Source organism: Saccopteryx leptura, chromosome 2 (assembly GCF_036850995.1).
Source record: "Saccopteryx leptura isolate mSacLep1 chromosome 2, mSacLep1_pri_phased_curated, whole genome shotgun sequence".
In the NCBI taxonomy this organism is placed as follows: Eukaryota; Metazoa; Chordata; class Mammalia; order Chiroptera; family Emballonuridae; genus Saccopteryx; species Saccopteryx leptura.
This window is the reverse complement of record NC_089504.1, coordinates 210,883,277-210,888,705: the sequence shown is the minus strand read 5'-3', so window position 1 is coordinate 210,888,705 and position 5,429 is coordinate 210,883,277. Positions and strand designations below refer to the sequence as shown.

The following is a 5,429-nucleotide window of genomic DNA, read 5'->3' as shown; positions in this document are numbered from 1 at the left end:
ACAAATGTCGGAGACTTTCAGGGGTTTAGATCTTACTTTATTGGCCAAGTTTAACCTGTGCAGGGGCGAACTCTCAAGGCATCTGGAGACACCGTACCCACAAGGGGCTGCAAACGAGAGTTGCTCCTGGCGCTTACAACTAGGTCCTTATATATCCTAAGTGAGCAAGAACTATACAGAAGCAGATGTGGCAGTTCGCTATTCGCTAGGAGGGTTGCGCGCAGCATAGCAACAGGGGAAGGGTTTAGCTTAGTGGCGAATTTCAAACATAAACTTCTGATAAGGCTCTCTAACCAATGGAATGCAGGATGTTTGCCCAACTCTGTGCTGATCTCTTTGTTCTTGGCCTCACAAGAACCCTGTCAGCACTTCCCTGTTCCTGCTCCTCCAAGAGTTAGACTCTGGCAGCCACAGCACATCTCCCCGAACCTAACATGTATATATAGGAGTTCCTTAAGAATATAAGACCCTGAGAGACAAGATGGCACTGGAGTAGGCGGACGTACCAGCATCTACCTCCCAGAACCAAAGTGGATTACAAACTAATTTTATGAACTATCATCTGGAAAAACCAACTTTGGACTAAACTAAAAGGACTCTTCAACCAAGGAACGCTGAAGAAGCCACACAAAGACTGGTAGGAAAAGCGGAAACGCGGAAATGTGGAGAGGGCTGCCCAGCTCCTCGGAGCGAACAGCAGCAGGGAGAGACTCGCGTGGCGGGAAGTGAGTTTAGCAGAGGGGAAAGGGTCCTGAGCCCCAGGAACAAAGCCCCAGCCTGCAGCCCCAGACCCCAGAAGAGGCGTAAGGACAGTATTTAGCTGGAAACAAGTCAGGATACTATTTGTGAGAGAGTCTGATTTCTCAGACCCAGGATCCTTCTTAAAGGGACCGCACAGAACATCTCTCTCAAAAACAATCACCTGGCCCTGGCTGGTTGGCTCAGCGGTAGAGCGTCGGCCTAGTGTGCGGAGGACCCGGGTTCGATTCCCGGCCAGGGCACACAGGAGAAGCGCCCATTTGCTTCTCCACCCCTCTGCCGCGCTTTCCCTCTCTGTCTCTCTCTTCCCCTCCCGCAGCCAAGGCTCCATTGGAGCAAAGATGGCCCGGGCGCTGGGGATGGCTCTGTGGCCTCTGCCCCAGGCGCTAGAGTGGCTCTGGTCGCAACATGGCGATGCCCAGGATGGGCAGAGCATCGCCCCCTGGTGGGCAGAGCGTCGCCCCTGGTGGGCGTGCCGGGTGGATCCCGGTCGGGCGCATGCGGGAGTCTGTCTGACTGTCTCTCCCTGTTTCCAGCTTCAGAAAAATGAAAAAAAAAACAAAAAAAACAATCACCTGGGTCTCCTGGGGACGAGGGGGAGAGAGGAGAGGACCACAGTAACAGGAAGAGAATGCAATCTAGGAGGCATAGGGAGAAACATTTTGGGAGATAGACACCCTAACCCCTGGGACGAGTCACTCCCCAAAGCTGAAGTGAATATTTCCCCCGGAAACAGCAATACCAGCAAAGGAAAGCAGGAGAGCAGCCAAACAAGCTCCCCCGCAGCATTCAGAGCAGAGTTGCATAGAAGGAGGTAGCTTTCGGGTCTACAGTAGTGAGTCTTAGGGTCCAAGCTGCAACGCCCCCACCCATGCGACTGAGGGGCATCGGAGAGCAAGCGGCAGTGGGAGACAAAAGCGCGGTTCTGCTGGCAGGGGCAGAAGCCGGCTGGCCACCACTGGGCTCAGGTGTGAGCTCAATCTTGCCCGGCTGGGGAGAAGGGGGCATGAAAAAGCGGTCAAGCTCAGCTGCCGGCAGCCTGTAATCCAGCCTCCGGGAGAAGGGCGGGAACCCCAGAAAGGGAAGAAACCAGCCCCGGAGCAAGGGCAGAGGAGCACAGCCCTGCCCCGCCCGTGCAACCCAGGCTTGTGGTCTGACTTGGTAGCCAGCTCCTCCTGCGGGGGTGGAGCCAAAAGCCCAGAAGAGGCGGAGTTCCGCTACGGAGCTGAGCTTGCGCACGCAGCCCTGCCCGGCGGTAGAGCCAAGGCTAGCAGCTGTTCCTTGAGTGGGATCATCCTGCAAAGGCAGGGCGAAAGCTCGGAAACAGGCGGAGACCCGCAGCTGAGCAAAGGTGCTCGCCAGTGCCCTCAGGACCATAACGTCACACACGGGGCGGGGCAAAGGCGAAGGCCACCAACCCTTGTGCACCCGAGCACGTGATCACAGCCACTCCCGTGAAGAGAAAATGTGGAGGCAGAGAAATACAACACAAATAAACCAAGAGAAATCCCCAGAAAAGGACCTAAGTGAATCAGATATAACCAAATTACCAGATGCAGAGTTTAAAATAACGATTGTTAGGATTCTCAATGATATTAGAACAACCATAGATGGCCATTATGAAAACCTAAATAAAGAGATAACAAATATAAAAGAGGACATTGAAATAATAAAAAAGAATCAGACAGAAATGACAAATACAATATCTGAAATAAAGAATACAATGGAAGGAATTAAAAGCAGGATGGATGAAGCAGAGAATCGAATCAGTGAGTTAGAGGACACAATAAATAAAGTCATGGAAGCAGAGCAGAAAAAAGAAAAGAGACTCAAAAAGTCTGAGGAAACTCTAAGAGAGCTCTGTGACAACATGAAGAGAAATAACATCCGCATCATAGGGGTTCCTGAAGAAGAAGAGAAAGAACAAGGGATAGAGACTTTGTTCAAACATATTATAGCGGAAAACTTCCCCTAATTAAGGCAGGAAAATATTTCACATGTTCAGGAAGCACAGAGAACTCCATTAAGAAGAAACCAACACCAAGACACATCATAATTAAATTACCAAAGCTAAATGATAAAGAGAAAATATTAAAAGCTGCTAGAGAAAAAAAGACTATCACCTACAAAGGAGCCCCCATAAAGATGACTTCTGACTTCTCAACAGAAACACTTGAGGCCAGAAGGGAATGGCAAGAAATATTCAAAGTAATGCAGAACAAGAACCTACAACCAAGACTACTTTATCCAGCAAGGCTATCATTTAAAATTGAAGGAGAAATAAAAAGCTTTACAGACAAAAAAAAACTCAAGGATTTCACTGCAACCAAACCAAGGCTGCAAGAAATGCTAAGGGACCTGTTGTAAACAGATCAAAGGAAAAAAAGAATATAGCAAAAGAGAAAAACAGTTTTAAAGAAAAAAATGGCAATAAACAATTATATATCAGTAATAACCTTAAATGTTAATGGATTAAATGATCCGATCAAGAGACATAGGGTAGCTGCATGGATAAGAAAACAGGACCCATAATATGCTGTCTACAAGAGACACACCTTAAATCAAAAGATGCACACAGGCTGAAGATAAAAGGATGGGAAAAAATATTTCACGCAAATGGAAATGAAAAAAAAAGCTGGGGTAGCAATACTTATATCAGACAAAATGGACTTTAAAACAAAGACCATAGTTAGAGATAAAGAAGGTCACTACATAATGATAAAGGGAGCAATCCAAAAGGAAGATATAACCATTATAAATATCTACGCACCTAATATAGGAGCACCTAAATATATAAAGCAGACTTTGATGGACTTAAAGGGCGAGATCAACAGCAATACTATAATAGTAGGGGATTTCAATACCCCATTTACACCATTAGATAGATCCTCAAGAAAGAAAATTAACAAAGAAACAGCAGACTTAAAGGACATATTAGATCAACTCGATTTAATAGGTATCTTCAGAACCTTTCAACATAAAACAGCAGAATATACATTCTTTTCAAGCGCTCATGGTACATTCTCTAGAATAGACCACATGTTAGGACACAAAAGCGGGCTCAACAAATTTGAGAAGATTGAAATCATATCGAGCAGTTTCTCTGATCACAATGGCATTAAACTAGAAATCAACCACAATAGAAAAATTGAAAAACATTCAAACACTTGGAAACTAAATAGCACGTTATTAAACAATGAATGGGTTAACATTGAGATCAAAGAAGAAATTAAAAAATTCCTAGAAACAAATGATAATGAGCATATATCAACTCAAAATTTATGGGACACAGCAAAAGCAGTCCTGAGAGGGAAGTTTATAGCATTACAGGCATATCTCAAGAAGCTAGAAAAAGCTCAAATAAACAACTTAACCCTGCATCTAAAAGAACTAGAAAAAGAACAGCAAGTAAAGCCCAGAGCTAGTAGAAGGAAGGAAATAATAAAGATCAGAGTAGAAATAAATGACATAGAGGCTAAAGAAACAATACAGAGGATCAATGACACCAGGAGCTGGTTCTTTGAAAAGGTAAACAAGATAGATGAACCTTTAACAAGACTCACCAAGAAAAAAAGAGAGAGGACTCAAATAAATAAAATTAGAAACAAGAGTGGAGAAATAACAACTGATACAACAGAAATACAAAATATTGTAAGAAAATACTATGAAGAACTGTACACCAAAAAACTAGACAACCTAGATGAAATGGACAAATTTCTTGAATTATATAATCTTCCAAAAATCAATCTGAAAGAATCAGAAAACCTAAACAGACCAATTACAACAAAAGAGATTGAAACAGCTATCAAAAAACTCCCAACAAAGAAAAGTCCTGGGCCTGATGGCTTCACAAGTGAATTCTACCAAATATTCAAAGAAGAACTAACTCCTATCCTTCTCAAGCTATTTCAAAAAATTCAAGAGGAAGGAAGACTTCCAAACTCCTTTTATGAGGCAAGCATAATTCTGATTCCAAAACCAGGCAAAGACAACACAAAAAAAGAAAATTATAGGCCAATATCCCTGATGAACTTAGATGCAAAAATCCTCAACAAAATATTAGCAAACTGGATCCAGCAATATATGGAAAAAATCATACACCATGATCAAGTAGGATTTATTCTTGGGGGGCAAGGCTGGTACAATATTCGCAAATCAATCAATGTGATTCATCACATAAACAAAAAAAAAGGAGAAAAACCACATGATAATTTTAATAGATGCAGAAAAAGCATTTGATAAAGTCCAGCAGCCATTCATGATCAAAACTCTCAGCAAAGTGGGAATACAGGGAACATACCTCAACATGATAAAGGCCATCTATGACAAACCCACAGCCAACATCATACTCAATGGGCAAAAATTAAAACCAATCCCCTTAAGATCAGGAACAAGGCAGGGGTGCCCCCTTTCACCACTCTTATTCAACATAGTTCTGGAAGTCCTAGCCACAGCTATCAGACAAGAAAAAGAAATAAAAGGCATCCAAATTGGAAAAGAAGAAGTAAAACTATCATTATTTGCAGATGACATGATATTGTACATAGAAAACCCTAAAGTCTCAGTCAAAAAACTACTAGACTTGATAAATGAATTTGGCAAGGTGGCAGGATATAAAATCAATACTCAGAAATCAGAGGCATTTTTATACACTAATAATGAACTGTCAG

General features: G+C 43.1%; 1 non-coding gene across 1 annotated transcript; it reads left to right on the top strand.

The window, feature by feature from the left end:
* The first annotated feature begins 925 nt into the window (after positions 1-925).
* On the top strand, positions 926-1,001 carry TRNAT-AGU (transfer RNA threonine (anticodon AGU)). Its single transcript has one exon. It is a non-coding gene; the product is annotated as a tRNA-Thr (tRNA).
* Positions 1,002-5,429: the final 4,428 nt, after the last annotated feature.